The 18,414-nt window shown below is 55.8% G+C and overlaps 1 long non-coding RNA gene across 2 annotated transcripts in view; it reads right to left on the minus strand.

The window, feature by feature from the left end:
• Window positions 1–18,414, minus strand: part of LOC121286786 — a 70,297-nt gene that overhangs the window by 34,326 nt on the left and 17,557 nt on the right. The gene's annotated exons all lie outside the window — the stretch shown is intronic.

Consider the following 18,414-nt stretch of genomic DNA (forward strand, 5'->3'; position numbering starts at 1 on the left):
TTTGGATTGTGTCAGTATGTGGCAGTGTGGATAGTGCTGGGATGTGGACAGTGCCGGGATGTGGATAGCATGGATAGTGCCGGGATGTGCGCAGTGCCTGGATGTGCATGGTTCCGGAATGTGGATAGTGCTGGGTTGTGGATTGTGCAGGGATGTGGATAGTGCCGGAATGTGGACAGTGCTGGAATGTGGACAGTGCCAGGATGTGGACAGTGCTGGGATGTGGATAGTGCCGGGATGTGGACAGTGCCGGGATGTGGATAGTGCCGGGATGTGGACAGTGCTGGGATATGGATAGCGTGGATAGTGCCAGAATGTGGATAGTGCCGGGATGTGGACTGTGCGGAGGGATGTGCACAGTGCTGGGATGTGGATAGTGCCGGGATGGGACAGTATGGATAATGTCAGTATGTGGCAGTGTGGACAGTGCCGGGATGTGGACAGTGCCGGGATGTGGACAGTGCCGGGATGTGGACAGTGCCGGGATGGGACAGTATGGATAATGTCAGTATGTGGCAGCGTGGATAGTGCTGGAATGTGGACAGTGCCGGGATGTGGACAGTGCCGGGATGTGGACAGTGCCGGGACGTGTATAGCTTGGATAGTGCTGGAATGGGGATAGTGCCGGGATGTGGACAGCGTGGATAGTGCCGGAATGTGGATAGTGCCGGGATGCGCACAGTGCCAGGATAGTGCTGGAATGGGGATAGTGCCGGGATGTGAACGGTGCCGAGATGTGGATCGTGCCAGGATTTGGCAGTGTGGGTAGTGCTGGGATGTAGATAGTGCTGCGATGGGCACAGTGCCAGGATAGTGCTGGAATGGGGAGAGTGCCGGGATGTGGACAGCGTGGATAGTGCCAGGATGTGGATAGTGCCGGGATGTGGATAGTGCCGGGATGTGGACAGTGCCGGGATGTGGATAGCTTGGATAGTGCCGGGATGTGGACAGTGCCAGGATGTGGATAGTGCCGGAATGTGGATATTGCCGGGATGTGCACAGTGCTGGGATGTGGACAGCACTGGAATGTGGACAGTGCCGGAAAGTGGACAGTGCCAGGATGTAGACAGTGCCTGGATGTGGCAGTGTGGATAGTGCTGGGATGTGTATAGTGCTGGGATGTGGATAGTGCCGGGATGTAGATAGTGCCGGGATGTGGATAGTGCCGGGATGTAGTTAGTGCTGGAAAGTGGACAGTGCCGGGATGTGGACAGTGCAGGGACGTGGACAGTGCCGGGATGTGGATAGTGCCGGGATGTGGATAGTGCCGGGATGGGCACAGTGCCGGAAAGTGGACAGTGCCAAGATGTGGACATTGCCAGATTATGGACATTGCCGGGACGTGGACAGTGCCGGGATGTGAGAGTGTGGATAGTGTCAGTATGTGGCAGTGTGGATCGTGCTGGAATGTGGACAGTGCTGGGATTTGAATTGTGCTGGGATGTGACAGTGTGGATAGTGCCAGGATGTGCACAGTGCTAGGATGTGGACAGTGCCGGGACGTGGACAGTGCCGGGATGTGGACTGTGTTGGGATGTGCACAGTGCTGGGATGTGGATAGTGCCGGGATGTGGATAGTGCCGGGATGTGGACAACACCGGAACGTGGACAGTGCCGGAAAGTGGACAGTGCCGGAAAGTGGACAGTTCCGGCATACAGACATTGCCAGGATGTGGACAGTGCCGGGATGTGTATAGCTTGGATAGTGCTGGAATGGGGATAGTGCCGGGATGTGCTCAGTGCCAGGATGTGGATAGTGCCAGGATGTGGATAGTGCTGGGTTGTAGATAGTGCTGGGATGTGGATAGTGCCGGAATGTGGATATTGCCGGGATGTGCACAGTGCCGGTATGTGGACAGTGCTGGGGTGTGGACAGCACTGGAATATGGACAGTGCCGGAAAGTGGACAGTGCCGGGATGTAGACAGTGCCTGCATGTGGCAGTGTGGATAGTGCTGGGATGTGTATAGTGCTGGGATGTGTATAGTGCTGGGATGTGTATAGTGCTGAGATGTGGATAGTGCCGGGATGTAGATAGTGCTGGGATTTGGATAGTGCCGGGATGTGGCACTGTGGCTGGTGCTGGGATGAGCACAGTGCCAGAATGTGCACAGTGCCGGGATGTGGACAGCACTGGAACGTGGACAGTGCTGGAAAGTGGACAGTGCCGGGATGTGGACAGTGCCGGCACATGGACAGTGCCGGGATGTGGACAGTGCCGGGACGTGGATAGTGCCGGAATGTGGATAGTGCCGGGATGTGCACAGTGCCGGAAAGTGGAAAGTGCCGGGATGTGGACATTGCCAGAAGATGGACATTGCCGGGATGTGGACAGTGCCGGGATGTGAGAGTGTGGATAGTGTCAGTATTTGGCAGTGTGTACAGTGCCGGGCTATGGACAGTGCTGGGATCTGGACAGTGTGGATAGTGCCGGGATGTGCACAATGCTAGGATGTGGATAGTGCCGGAACGTGGATAGTTCTGGGATGTGCACAGTGCCGGGCTGTGGACAGTGCTGGGATGTGGACAGTGCCGGGATGTGGACAGTGCCGGGATGTGGACAGTCCTGGGATGTGGACTGTGCCGGGATGTGCACAGTGCTGGGATGTGGATAGTGCCGGGATGTGGATAGTGCTGGGATGTGGATAGTACTGGGATGTGGATAGTGCTGGGATGTGGATAGTGCCGGGATGTGGATAGTGCCAGGATGTGGATAGTGCCAGGATGTGGATAGTGCTGGGATGTGCACAGTGCTGGGATGTGGATAGTGCCGGGATGTGGATAGTGCTGGGATGTGGATAGTGCTGGGATGTGGATAGTGCTGGGATGTGGATAGTGCCGGGATGTGGATAGTGCCAGGATGTGGATAGTGCTGGGATGTGCACAGTGCTGGGATGTGGATAGTGCCAGGATGTGGATAGTGCCGGGATGTGGATAGTGCTGGGATGCGGACAGTGCCAGGATGTGGATAGTTCTGGAATGTGGATAGTGCCGGGATGTGGACGGCATGGATAGTGCCGGAATATGGATAGTTCCGGGATGTGCACAGTGCCAGGATGTGGATAGTGCCAGGATGTGGATAGTGCTGGGATGTGGATAGTGCCGGGATGTGGACAGTGTGGAAAGTGCCAGAATGTGGTTAGTTCCGGGATTGGACAGTGCTGGATTGTGGATTGTGCACGGATGTGGATTGTGCTGGGATGTGGACAGTGCTGGGTTGTGGATTGTGCAGGGATGTGGATAGTGCCAGGATGTGGATAGGGTCAGAATATGGATAGTGCTGGGATGTGCACGGTGCCGGGATGTGGACAGTGCCGGGATGTGGACAGCACTGGAACGTGGACAATGCCAGAAAGTGGACATTGCCGGGATGTGCAGTGCTGGGATGTGGATAATGCCTGGATGTGGAAAGCACCGGAGCGTGGACAGGGCCAGAAATTGGTCAGTGCTGGAATACAGACATTGCCGGGATGTGGACAATGCCAGGACGTGGACAGTTCCGGAATGTGGATAGTGCTGTGATGTTGATAGTGTCAGTATGTGGCAATGTGGATCGTGCTGGAATGTGGGCGCTGCCGGGATGTGGATTGTGTAGGAATGTGGATAGTATAGGGATGTGGACAGTGTGGATAGTGCCAGGATGTGCACAATGCCAGGATGTGGATAGTGCCAGAATTTGGATAGTGCTGGGTTGTGGATTGTGCAAGGATGTGAATAGTGCTGGGATGTGGATAGTGCCGAAACGTGGATAGTGCCGGGATGTGGACAGTGCCGGGATGTGGACAGTGCTGGGATGTGGATTGTGCCGGAACGTGGATAGTGCCGGGATGTGAATAGTGCCAGGCTGTGGACAGTGCTGGGATGTGGATAGTGCCGGGATGTGGACAGCACCGGAACGTGGACAGGGCCGGAAATTGGTCAGTGCTGGAATACAGACATTGCCGGGATGTGGACAATGACGGGACGTGGACAGTTCCGGAATGTGGATAGTGCTGTGATGTTGATAGTGCCGGGATGTGGATAGTTCCGGGATTAGACAGTGCTGGGTTGTGGATTGTCAGGGATGTAGATAGTGCTGGGATGTGCACAGTGCCGGAATGTGGATAGTGCCGGGATGTGGACAGTGCCGGGATGTGGATAGTGCTGGGATGTGCACAGTGCCGGGATGTGGATAGTGCTGGGATGTGCACAGTGCTGGGATGTGGATAGTGCCGGAACGTGGATAGTGCCGGGATGTGAATAGTGCCAGGCTGTGGACAGTGCCGGTATGAGGACAGTGCCGGGATGAGGACAGTGCCGGGATGTGCACAGTGCCGGGATGTGGATAGTGCCGGGATGTGGACAGCACCGGAACGTGGACAGGGCCGGAAATTGGTCAGTGCTGGAATACAGACATTGCCGGGATGTGGACAATGCCGGGACGTGGACGGTTCCGGAATGTGGATAGTGCTGTGATGTTGATAGTGCCGGGATGTGGACAGTGTGGATAGTGCCGGAATGTGGATAGTTCCGGGATTAGACAGTGCTGGGTTGTGGATTGTCAGGGATGTAGATAGTGCTGGGATGTGCACAGTGCCGGGATGTGGACAGTGCCGGGATGTGGATAGTGCTGGGATGTGCACAGTGCCGGGATGTGGATAGTGCTGGGATGTGCACAGTGCTGGGATGTGGATAGTGCCGGGATGTGGACAGTGCCGGGATGTGGACAGTGCCGGGATGTGGATAGTACCGGGATGTGGATAGTACCGGGATGTGGATAGTGCCGGATTGTGGATAGGGCCGGAATATGGTTGGTGCCGGAATGTGGATAGTGCCGGGATGTGGACAGTGCCAGGATGTGGACAGCACTGGAACGTGGACATTGCCAGAGTATGGACATTGCCGGGATGTGGACAGTGCCAGGATGTAGCTGTGTGGATAGTGCCAGGATGTGGCAGTGTGGCTTGTGCTGGGATGTGGTCAATGCCAGAATATGCACAGTGCCAGGATGTGGACAGTGCCGGGATGTGGACAGTGCCGGGATGTGGACAGCATGGGAACGAGGATAGTGCCAGGATGTGGACAGTGCCGGGATGTGGACATTGCCAGAATATGGACATTGCCAGGATGTGGACAATGCTGGGATGTGACAGTGTGGATAGTGTCAGTATGTGGCCGTGTGGATAGTGTCAGTATGTGGCAGTGTGGATCGTGCTGGAATGTGGACAGTGCTGTGATTTGAATAGTGCTGGGATGTGGCAGTGTGGATAGTGCCGGAATAAAGATATTGCCGGCATGTGGACAGTGCCGGGATGTGGGCAGTGCCGGGATGTGGGCAGTGCCGGGATGTGGATAGTGCCGGTATGTGGATAGTGTTGGAATGTGGATAGTGCCAGGATGTGGGCAGTGCCGGGATGCACACAATGCCAGGATGTGGATAGTTCCGGAATGTGGATAGTGCTGGGATGTGGATAGTGCTGGGATGAGGATAGTGCCGGAACGTGGATAGTGCTGGGATGTGCACAGTGCCGGGATGTGCACAATGCCGGGATGTGGATAGTGCTGGGATGTGGATAGTGCCGGGATGTGGATAGTGCCGGGATGTGGACAGCACAGGAACGTGGACAATGCTGGAAAGTGGACAGTGCCGGAAATTGGACTGTTCCGGAATACAGACATTGCTGAGATGTGGACAGTGCCAGGATGTAGACTGTGCCGGGATGTGCACTGTGCTGGTATGTGGATAGTGCCAGGATGTGGACAGTGCTGGGATGTGGATAGTGCCGGGATGAGGACAGCACCGGAACGTGGACAGTGCCGGAAAGTGGACAGTGCCGGAATACAGACATTGCCGGGGTCTGGACAGTGCCGGGACATGGACAGTGCTGGGATGTGTATAGCTTGGATAGTGCTGGAATGTGGACAGTGCCGGGATGTGGACAGCGTGGATAGTGCTGTGTTGTGGATAGTGCTGGGATGTGGATAGTGCCAGAATGTGGATATTGACGGGATGTGCACAGTGCCGGGAGGTGGACAGTGCCGGGATATGGACAGCACTGGAATGTGGACAGTGCCGGAAAGTGGACAGTGCCGGGATGTAGACAGTGCCTGGATGCGGTGGTGTAGATAGTGCTGGCATGTGTATAGTGCTGGGATGTGGATAGTGCCGGGATGTAGATAGTGCTGGGATTTGGATAGTGCCGGGATGTGGCTCTGTGGCTGGTGCTGGGATGAGCACAGTGCCAGAATGTGCACAATGCCAGAATGTGCACAGTGCCGGGATGTGGACAGCACTGGAAAGTGGACAGTGCTTGAAAGTGGACAGTGCCGGGATGTGGACAGTGCCGGGACGTGGACAGTGCCGGGATGTGGATAGTGCCGGGATGTGGACAGTGTGTATAGTGCCGGAATGTGGACAGTGTGGATAGTGTCGGGATGCGCACGATGCCAGGATGTGGATAGTGCCGGAATGTGGATAGTGCTGGGTTGTGGATTGTGCAGGGATGTGAATAGTGCAGGGATGGGGATAGTGCCGGAACATGGATAGTGCTGGGATGTGCACAGTGCCGGGATGTGCACAGTGCCGGGATGTGGATAGTGCTGGGATGTGGGTAGTGCCGGGATGTGGATAGTAGCGGGATGTGGACAGCACAGGAACGTGGACAATGCTGGAAAGTGGACAGTGCCGGAAATTGGACTGTTCCGGAATACAGACATTGCCGAGATGTGGACAGTGCCGGGATGTGGACAGTGCCAGGATGTGGACTGTGCCGGGATGTGGACTGTGCCGGGATGTGCACTGTGCTGGTATGTGGATAGTGCCGGGATGTGGACAGTGCTGGGATGTGGATAGTGCCGGGATGCGGACAGCACCGGAACGTGGACAGTGCCGGAAAGTGGACAGTGCCGGAATACAGACATTGCCGGGATGTGGACAGTGCCGGGACATGGACAGTGCTGGGATGTGTATAGCTTGGATAGTGCTGGAATGTGGACAGTGCCGGGATGTGGACAGCGTGGATAGTGCCGGAATGTGAATAGTTCCGGGATGTGCACAGTGCCGGGATGTGGACAGCACTGGAATGTGGACAGTGCCGGAAAGTGGACAGTGCCGGGATGTAGACAGTGCCTGGATGCGGTGGTGTAGATAGTGCTGGCATGTGTATAGTGCTGGGATGTGGATAGTGCCGGGATGTAGATAGTGCTGGGATTTGGATAGTGCTGGGATGTGGCTCTGTGGCTGGTGCTGGGATGAGCACAGTGCCAGAATGTGCACAATGCCAGAATGTGCACAGTGCCGGGATGTGGACAGCACTGGAAAGTGGACAGTGCTTGAAAGTGGACAGTGCCGGGATGTGGACAGTGCCGGGACGTGGACAGTGCCGGGATGTGGACAGTGCCGGGATGTGGATAGTGCCGGGATGCGGACAGTGTGTATAGTGCCGAAATGTGGACAGTGTGGATAGTGTCGGGATGCGCACGATGCCAGGATGTGGATAGTGCCGGAATGTGGATAGCGTGGGTTGTGGATTGTGCAGGGATGTGAATAGTGCTGGGATGGGGATAGTGCCGGAACATGGATAGTGCTAGGATGTGCACAGTGCCGGGATGTGCACAGTGCCGGGATGTGGATAGTGCTGGGATGTGGGTAGTGCCGGGATGTGGATAGTAGCGGGATGTGGACAGCACAGGAACGTGGACAATGCTGGAAAGTGGACAGTGCCGGAAATTGGACTGTTCCGGAATACAGACATTGCCGAGATGTGGACAGTGCCAGGATGTGGACAGCGTGGATAGTGCGGGAATGTGAATAGTTCCGGGATGTGCACAGTGCCAGGATGTGGATAGTGCCAGGATGTGGATAGTGCTGGGTTGTGGATAGTGCTGGGACGTGGATAGTGCTGGGATGTGGATAGTGCCGGAATGTGGATATTGCCGGAATGTGGATATTGCCGGGATGTGCACAGTGCCGGGATGTGGACAATGCCGGGATATGGACTGCACTGGAATGTGGACAGTGCCGGAAAGTGGACAGTGCCGGGATGTAGACAGTGCCTGGATGTGGCAGTGTAGATAGTGCTGGGATGTGTATAGTGCTGGGATGTGGATAGTGCTGTGATGTTGATAGTGCTGGGATGTGGATAGTGCCGGGATGTAGATAGTGCTGGGATTTGGATAGTGCCGGGATGTGGCTCTGTGGCTGGTGCTGGGATGAGCTCAGTGCCAGAATGTGCACAATGCCAGAATGTGCACAGTGCCAGGATGTGGGCAGCACTGAAACGTGGACAGTGCTGGAAAGTGGACAGTGCCGGGATGTGGACAGTGCCGGGACGTGGACAGTGCCGGGATGTGGATAGTGCCGGGGTGTGCACAGTGCCGGAAAGTGGACAGTGACGGAATGTGGACATTGCCAGAATATGGACATTGCCGGGATGTGGACAGTGCCGGGATGTGACAGTGTGGATAGTGTCAGTATGTGGCAGTGTGGATCGTGCTGGAATGTGGAAAGTGCTGTGATTTGAATTGTGCTGGGATGTGGCAGTGTGGATAGTGCCAGGATGTGCACAATGCCAGGATGTGGATAGTGCCGGAATGTGGATAATGCTGGGTTGTGGATTGTGCCGGAATGTGGATAGTGCTGGGATGGGGATAGTGCCGGAACGTGGATAGTGCCGGGATGTGCACAGTGCCGGGCTGTGGACAGTGCCGGGCTGTGGACAGTGCTGGGATGTGGACAGTGCCGGGATGTGGATAGTGCCGGGATGTGGACAGCACGGGAATGAGGACAGTGCCAGAAAGTGAACAGTGCCGGAAATTGGACAGTTCCGGAATACAGACATTGCCGGGATGTGGACAGTGCCGGGACGTGGACAGTGATGGGATGTGTATAGCTTGGATAGTGCTGGAATGTGGATAGTGCCGGGATGTGGACACAGGGGATAGTGCCGGAATATGGATAGTTCCGGGATGTGCACAGTGCCAGGATGTGGATAATGCCAGGATGTGGATAGTGCTGGGTTGTGGACAGTGCTGGGATGTGGATAGTGCTGAGATGTGGATAGTGCCGGAATGTGGATATTGCCGGGAAGTGCACAGTGCCAGGATGTGTACAGTGCCGGGCTGTTGACAGTGCTGGGATGTGGACAGTGTGGATATTGCCGGGATGTGCACAATGGCAGGATGTGGATAGTGCCGGAACGTGGATAGTGCCGGGATGTGCACAGTGCCGGGCTGTGGACAGTGCTGGGATGTGGACAGTGCCGGGATGTGCACAGTGCCGGGCTGTGGACAGTGCTGGGATGTGGATAGTGCCAGGATGTGGATAGTGCCGGGATGTGGACAGTGCTGTGATTTGAATAGTGCTGGGATGTGGCAGTGTGGATAGTGCCGGAATAAAGATATTGCCGGCATGTGGACAGTGCCGGGTCGTGGACAGTGCCGGGATGTGGGCAGTGCCGGGATGTGGACAGTGCCGGGATGTGGACAGCATGGGAACGAGGACAGTTCCAGAAAGTGGACAGTGCCAGGATGTGGACATTGCCAGAATATGGACATTGCCAGGATGTGGACAATGCTGGGATGTGGCCGTGTGGATAGTGTCAGTATGTGGCCGTGTGGATAGTGTCAGTATGTGGCAGTGTGGATCGTGCTGGAATGTGGACAGTGCTGTGATTTGAATAGTGCTGGGATGTGGCAGTGTGGATAGTGCCGGAATAAAGATATTGCCGGCATGTGGACAGTGCCGGGTCGTGGACAGTGCCGGGATGTGGGCAGTGCCGGGATGTGGACAGTGCCGGTATGTGGATAGTGTCGGAATGTGGATAGTACCAGGATGTGGGCAGTGCCAGGATGCGCACAATGCCAGGATGTGGATAGTTCCGGAATGTGGATAGTGCTGGGTTGTGGATTGTGCAGGGATGTGAATAGTGCTGGGATGGGGATAGTGCCGGAACGTGGATAGTGCTGATATGTGCACAGAGCCGGGATGTGCACAGTGCTGGGATGTGGATAGTGCTGGGATGTGGATAGTGCCGGGATGTGGATAGTGCCGGGATGTGGACAGCACAGGAACGTGGACAAGGCTGGAAAGTGGACAGTGCCGGAAATTGGACTATTCCGGAATACAGACATTGCCGAGATGTGGACAGTGCCAGGATGTGGACAGTGCCAGGATGTGGACTGTGCCGGGATGTGCACTGTGCTGGTATGTGGATAGTGCCGGGATGTGGACAGTGCTGGGATGTGGATAGTGCTGGGACGTGGATAGTGCTGGGATGTGGATAGTGCCGGAATGTGGATATTGCCGGGATGTGCACAGTGCCGGGATGTGGACAATGCCGGGATATGGACAGCACTGGAATGTGGACAGTGCCGGAAAGTGGACAGTGCCGGGATGTAGACAGTGCCAGGATGTGGATAGTGCCAGGATGTGTATACTGCTGGGATGTGGATAGTGCCGGGATGTAGATAGTGCTGGGATTTGGATAGTGCCGGGATGTGGCTCTGTGGCTGGTGCTGGGATGAGCTCAGTGCCAGAATGTGCACAGTGCCAGGATGTGGACAGCACTGAAACGTGGACAGTGCTGGAAAGTGGACAGTGCCGGGATGTGGACAGTGCCGGGATGTGGACAGTGCCGGGATGTGGACAGTGCCGGGGTGTGCACAGTGCCGGAAAGTGGACAGTGCCGGAATGTGGACATTGCCAGAATATGGACATTGCCGGGATGTGGACAGTGCCGGGATGTGACAGTGTGGATAGTGTCAGTATGTGGCAGTGTGGATCGTGCTGGAATGTGGAAAGTGCTGTGATTTGAATTGTGCTGGGATGTGGACAGTGTGGATAGTGCCAGGATGTGCACAATGCCAGGATGTGGATAGTGCCGGAATGTGGATAGTGCTGGGTTGTGGATTGTGCCGGGATGTGAATAGTGCTGGGATGGGGATAGTGCCGGAACGTGGATAGTGCCGGGATGTGCACAGTGCCGGGCTGTGGACAGTGCTGGGATGTGGACAGTGCCGGGATGTGGATAGTGCCGGGATGTGGACAGCACGGGAATGAGGACAGTGCCAGAAAGTGAACAGTGCCGGAAATTGGACAGTTCCGGAATACAGACATTGCCGGGATGTGGACAGTGCCGGGACGTGGACAGTGATGGGATGTGTATAGCTTGGATAGTGCTGGAATGTGGATAGTGTCGGGATGTGGACAGAGGGGATAGTGCCGGAATATGGATAGTTCCGGGATGTGCACAGTGCCAGGATGTGCATAATGCCAGGATGTGGATAGTGCTGGGTTGTGGATATTGCCGGGAAGTGCACAGTGCCAGGATGTGTACAGTGCCGGGCTGTTGACAGTGCTGGGATGTGGACAGCGTGGATATTGCCGGGATGTGCACAATGGCAGGATGTGGATAGTGCCGGAACGTGGATAGTGCCGGGATGTGCACAGTGCCGGGCTGTGGACAGTGCTGGGATGTGGATAGTGCCAGGATGTGGATAGTGCCGGGATGTGGACAGTGCTGTGATTTGAATAGTGCTGGGATGTGGCAGTGTGGATAGTGCCGGAATAAAGATATTGCCGGCATGTGGACAGTGCCGGGTCGTGGACAGTGCCGGGATGTGGGCAGTGCCGGGATGTGGACAGTGCCGGGATGTGGATAGTGTCGGAATGTGGATAGTGCCAGGATGTGGGCAGTGCCGGGATGCGCACAATGCCAGGATGTGGATAGTGCCGGGATGTGGATAGTGCCGGGATGTGGACAGCATGGGAACGAGGACAGTGCCAGAAAGTGGACAGTGCCGGGATGTGGACATTGCCAGAATATGGACATTGCCAGGATGTGGACAATGCTGGGATGTGGCCGTGTGGATAGTGTCAGTATGTGGCAGTGTGGATCGTGCTGGAATGTGGACAGGGCTGTGATTTGAATAGTGCTGGGATGTGGCAGTGTGGATAGTGCCGGAATAAAGATATTGCCGGCATGTGGACAGTGCCGGGTCGTGGACAGTGCCGGGATGTGGGCAGTGCCGGGATGTGGACAGTGCCGGGATGTGGATAGTGTCGGAATGTGGATAGTGCCAGGATGTGGGCAGTGCCGGGATGCACACAGTGCCAGGATGTGGATAGTGCCGGAATGTGGATAGTGCTGGGTTGTGGATTGTGCAGGGATGTGAATAGTGCTGGGATGGGGATAGTGCCGGAACGTGGATAGTGCTGGGATGTGCACAGTGCCGGGATGTGCACAGTGCCGGGATGTGGATAGTGCTGGGATGTGGATAGTGCCGGGATGTGGATAGTGCCGGGATGTGGACAGCACAGGAACGTGGACAAGGCTGGAAAGTGGACAGTGCCGGAAATTGGACTGTTCCGGAATACAGACATTGCCGAGATGTGGACAGTGCTGGGATGTGGACAGTGCCAGGATGTAGACTGTGCCGGGATGTGCACTGTGCTGGGATGTGGATATTGCCGGGATGTGGACAGTGCTGGGATGTGGATAGTGCCGGGATGCGGACAGCACCGGAACGTGGACAGTGCCGGGATATGTATAGCTTGGATAGTGCTGGAATGTGGATAGTGCTGGAATGTGAATAGTTCCGGGATGTGCACAGTGCCAGGATGTGGATAGTGCTGGGTTGTGAATAGTGCTGGAATGGGGATAGTGCCGGAACGTGGATAGTGCCGGGATGTGCACAGTGCCGGGCTGTGGACAGTGCTGGGATGTGGACAGTGCCGGGATGTGGACACTGCCGGGATGTGGACTGTGCCGGGATGTGCACAGTGCTGGGATGTGGATAGTGCCGGGATGTGGATAGTGCCGGGATGTGGACAGCACGGGAACGAGGACGGTGCCAGAAAGTGAACAGTGCCGGAAATTGGACAGTTCCGGAATACAGACATTGCCGGGATGTGGACAGTGCCGGGACGTGGACAGTGATGGGATGTGGATAGTGCCGGGATGTGGACAGCGTGGATAGTGCCGGAATATGGATAGTTCCGGGATGTGCACAGTGCCAGGATGTGGATAGTGTCAGGATGTGGATAGTGCTGGGTTGTGGATAGTGCTGGGATGTGGATAGTGCTGAGATGTGGATAGTGCCGGAATGTGGATTTTGGCGGGAAGTGCACAGTGCCAGGATGTGTACATTGCCGGGCTGTTGACAGTGCTGGGATGTGGACAGTGTGGATAGTGCCGGGATGTGCACAATGCCAGGATGTGGATAGTGCCGGAATGTGGATAGTGCTGGGATGTGCACAGTGCCGGGCTGTGGACAGTGCTGGGATGTGGACAGTGCCGGAATGTGGACAGTGCCAGGATGTGGACATTGCCGGGCTGTTGACAGTGCTGGGATGTGGACAGTGTGGATAGTGCCGGGATGTGCACAATGCCAGGATGTGGATAGTGCCGGAACGTGGATAGTGCCGGGATGTGCACAGTGCCGGGCTGTGGACAGTGCTGGGATGTGGACAGTGCCGGAATGTGGACAGTGCCAGGATGTGGACTGTGCCGGGATGTGCACAGTGCTGGGATGTGGATAGTGCCAGGATGTGGATAGTGCCGGGATGTGGACAGTGCTGTGATTTGAATAGTGCTGGGATGTGGCAGTGTGGATAGTGCCGGAATAAAGATATTGCCGGCATGTGGACAGTGCCGGGTCGTGGACAGTGCCGGGATGTGGGCAGTGCCGGGATGTGGACAGTGCCGGGATGTGGATAGTGTCGGAATGTGGATAGTGCCAGGATGTGGGCAGTGCCGGGATGCGCACAATGCCAGGATGTGGATAGTGCCGGAATGTGGATAGTGCTGGGTTGTGGATTGTGCAGGGATGTGAATAGTGCTGGGATGGAGATAGTGCCAGAACGTGGATAGTGCTGGGATGTGCACAGTGCCGGGATGTGCACAGTGCCGGGATGTGGATAGTGCCGGGATGTGGATATTGCCGGGATGTGGATAGTGCCGGGATGTGGACAGCACAGGAACGTGGACAAGGCTGGAAAGTGGACAGTGCCGGAAATTGGACTGTTCCGGAATACAGACATTGCCGAGATGTGGACAGTGCCAGGATGTGGACTGTTCCGGGATGTGCACTGTGCTGAGATGTGGATAGTGCCGGGATGAGGACAGTGCCGGGATGAGGACAGTGCCGGGATGTGGACAGTGCTGGCGTGTGGATAGTGCCGGGATGCGGACAGCACCGGAACGTGGACAGTGCCGGAAAGTGGACAGTGCCGGAATACAGACATTGCCGGGATGAGGACAGTGCCAGGACATGGACAGTGCCGGGATGTGAATAGCTTGGATAGTGCTGGAATGTGGACAGTGCCGGGATGTGGAAAGCGTGGATAGTGCCGGAATGTGAATAGTTCCGGGATGTGCTCAGTGCCAGGATGTGGATAGTGCTGGGTTGTGGATAGTGCTGGGATGTGGATAGTGCTGGGATGTGGATAGTGCCGGAATGTGGATATTGCCGGGATGTGCACAGTGCCGGGATGTGGACAGTGCCGGGATATGGACAGCACTGGAATGTGGATAGTGCCGGAAAGTGGACAGTGCCAGGATGTAGACAGTGCCTGGATGTGGCGGTGTAGATAGTGCTGGGATGTGTATAGTGCTGGGATGTGGATAGTGCCGGGATGTAGATAGTGCTGGGATTTGGATAGTGCCGGGATGTAGATAGTGCTGGGATTTGGATAGTGCCGGGATGTGGCTCTTTGGCTGGTGCTGGGATGAGCACAGTGCCAGAATGTGCACAATGCCAGAATGTGCACAGTGCCGGGATGTGGACAGCACTGGAACGTGGACAGCACTGGAACGTGGACAGTGCTGGAAAGTGGACAGTGCCGGGATGTGGACAGTGCCGGGACGTGGACAGTGCCGGGATGTGGATAGTGCCGGGATATGGACAGTGTGTATAGTGCCGGAATGTGGATAGTGCCGGGGTGTGCACAGTGCCGGAAAGTGGACAGTGCCGGAATGTGGACTTTGCCAGAATATGGACATTGCCGGGATGTGACAGTGTGGATAGTGTCAGTATGTGGCAGTGTGGATCGTGCTGGAATGTGGAAAGTGCTGTGATTTGAATTGTGCTGGGATGTGGCAGTGTGGATAGTGCCAGGATGTGTACAGTGCCGGGCTGTTGACAGTGCTGGGATGTGGCAGTGTGGATAGTGCCAGGATGTTCACAATGCCAGGATGTGGATAGTGCCGGAATGTGGATAGTGCTGGGTTGTGGATTGTGCAGGGACGTGAATCGTGCTGGGATGGGGATAGTGCCGGAACGTGGATAGTGTCGGGATGTGCACAGTGCTGGGCTGTGGACAGTGCTGGGATGTGTACAGTGCCGGGATGTGGATAGTGCCGGGATGTGCACAGTGCCGGGATGTGGACAGTGCCGGGATGTGGATAGTGCTGGGATGTGGATAGTGCCGGGATGTAGACAGCAACGGAACGTGGACAGGGCCGGAAAGTGGACAGTGCCGGAAAGTGGACAGTTCCGGAATACAGATATTGCCGGGATGTGTACAGCGCCGCGATGTGGACAGTGCCAGGATGTGTATAGCTTGGATAGTGCTGAAATGTGGATAGTGCCGGGATGTGGACAGAGGGGATAGTGCCGGAATATGGATAGTTCCGGGATGTGCACAGTGCCAGAATGTGGATAGTGCCAGGATGTAGATAGTGCTGGGTTGTGGATAGTGCTGGGATGTGGATAGTGCTGGGATGTGGATAGTGCTGAGATGTGGATAGTGCCGGAATGTGGATATTGCCAGGAAGTGCACAGTGCCAGGATGTGTACAGTGCCGGGCTGTTGACAGTGCTGGGATGTGGACAGTGTGGATAGTGCCGGGATGTGCACAATGCCAGGATGTGGATAGTGCCGGAATGTGGATAGTGCTGGGTTGTGGATTGTGCAGGGATGTGAATAGTGCCGGAACGTGGATAGTGCCGGGATGTGCACAGTGCCGGGCTGTGGACAGTGCTGGGATGTGGACAGTGCCGGGATGTGGACACTGCCGGGATGTGGACAGTGCTGGGATGTGGACTGTGCCGGGATGTGGACAGTGCTGGGATGTGGATAGTGCCGGGATGTGGATAATGCCAGGATGTGGACAGCATGGGAACGAGGACAGTGCCAGAAAGTGGACAGTGCCGGAAATTGGACATTGCCAGAATATGGACATTGCCAGGATGTGGACAGTGCTGGGATGTGACAGTGTGGATAGTGTCAGTATGTGGCCGTGTGGATAGTGTCAGTATGTGGCAGTGTGGATCGTGCTGGAATGTGGACAGTGCTGTGATTTGAATAGTGCTGGGATGTGGCAGTGTGGATAGTGCCGGAATAAAGATATTGCCGGCATGTGGACAGTGCCGGGATGTGGGCAGTGCCGGGATGTGGGCAGTGCCGGGATGTGGACAGTGCCGGGATGTGGATAGTGTCGGAATGTGGATAGTGCCGGGATGTGGACAGTGTGGATAGTGTCGGGATGCACACAATGCCAGGATGTGGATAGTGCCGGAATGTGGATAGTGCTGGGTTGTGGATTGTGCAGGGATGTGAATAGTGCTGGGATGGGGATAGTGCCGGAACGTGGATAGTGCTGGGATGTGAACAGTGCTGGGATGTGGACAGTGCCGGGATGTGGATAGTGCTGGGATGTGGATAGTGCCGGGATGTGGATAGTGCCGGGATGTGGACAGTACAGGAACGTGGACAATGCTGGAAAGTGGACAGTGCCGGAAATTGGACAGTGCCGGAAAGTGGATAGTGCCGGGATGTGAATAGCTTGGATAGTGCTGGAATGTGGACAGTGCCGGGATGTGGAAAGCGTGGATAGTGCCAGGATGTGGATAGTTCCGGGATGTGCTCAGTGCCAGGATGTGGATAGTGCCAGGATGTGGATAGTGCTGGGTTGTGGATAGTGCTGGGATGTGGATAGTGCTGGGATGTGGATAGTGCTGGGATGTGGATAGTGCCGGGATGTAGATAGTGCTGGGATGTGGATAGTGCCGGGATGTAGATAGTGCTGGGATGTGGATAGTGCTGGAATGTGCACAGTGCCAGAATGTGGACATTGCCAGAATGTGGACAGTGCCGGGACGTGGACAGTGCCGGGATGTGGACAGTGTGGATAGTGCTGGAATGAGGATAGTTCCAGGATGTACACAGTGCCAGGATGTGGATAGTGCTGGGATGTGGATAGTGCTGTGATGTGGACAGTGCTGGGATTTGGACAGCACTGGAACATGGTCAGTGCCGGAAAGTGGACAGTGCCGGGATGTAGACAGTCCCGGGATGTGGCAGTGTGGCTAGTGCTGGAATGAGGATAGTTCCAGGATGTACACAGTGCCAGGATGTGGATAGTGCTGGGATGTGGATAGTGCTGGGATGTGGATAGTGCTGTGATGTGGACAGCGCCGGGACGTGGACAGTGCCAGGATGTGGATAGCGCTGGGTTGTGGATTGTGCAGGGATGTGGATAGTGCCAGTATGTGGATAGTGCCGGGATGTAGATAGTGCCGGGATGTGCACAGTGGCGGGATGTGGATAGTGCTGGGATGTGGATAGTGCTGGGATGTAGATAGTGCCGGGATGTGCACAGTGGCGGGATGTGGATAGTGCTGGGATGTGGATAGCGTGGATAGTGCTGGAATGTGGATAGTGCCGGGATGTAGACAGTGTGGATAGTGCCGGAATGTGGATAGTGCCGGGGTGTGCACAATGCCAGAATGTGGATAGTGCCGGAATGTGGATAGTGTGGATAGTGCCGGAATGTGGATAGTGCCGGGATGTGCACAGTGGCGGGATGTGGATAGTGCCAGGATGTGGATAGTGCTGGGATGTAGATAGTGCCGGGATGTGCACAGTGGCGGGATGTGGATAGTGCTGGGATGTGGATAGCGTGGATAGTGCTGGAATGTGGATAGTGCCGGGATGTAGACAGTGTGGATAGTGCCGGAATGTGGATAGTGCCGGGGTGTGCACAATGCCAGAATGTGGATAGTGCCGGAATGTGGATAGTGTGGATAGTGCCGGAATGTGGATAGTGCCGGGATGTGCACAGTGGCGGGATGTGGATAGTGCCAGGATGTGGATAGTGCCGGGATGTGCACAGTGGCGGGATGTGGATAGTGCTGGGATGTGGATAGTCCCGGGATGTGGACAGTGCTGGGATGTGAATAGTGCCGGAATGTGGATAGTGCCTGAATATGGATAGTGCCGGGATGTGGATAGTGCCGAAATGTGGACAGCATCAGAACTTGGACAGTGCCAGAAAGTGGACAGTGCCGGAATACAGACATTGCTGGGATGTGGAGAGTGTGGATAGTGCCGCAATGTGGATAGTTCCGGGATGTACACAGTGCCAGGATGTGGATAGGGCTGGGATGTGGACAGCGCTGGAACGTGAACAGTGTCAGAAAGTGGACAGTACCGG

The sequence above is a fragment of the Carcharodon carcharias genome, chromosome 14, assembly GCF_017639515.1.
Source record: "Carcharodon carcharias isolate sCarCar2 chromosome 14, sCarCar2.pri, whole genome shotgun sequence".
Classification (NCBI taxonomy): domain Eukaryota; kingdom Metazoa; phylum Chordata; class Chondrichthyes; order Lamniformes; family Lamnidae; genus Carcharodon; species Carcharodon carcharias.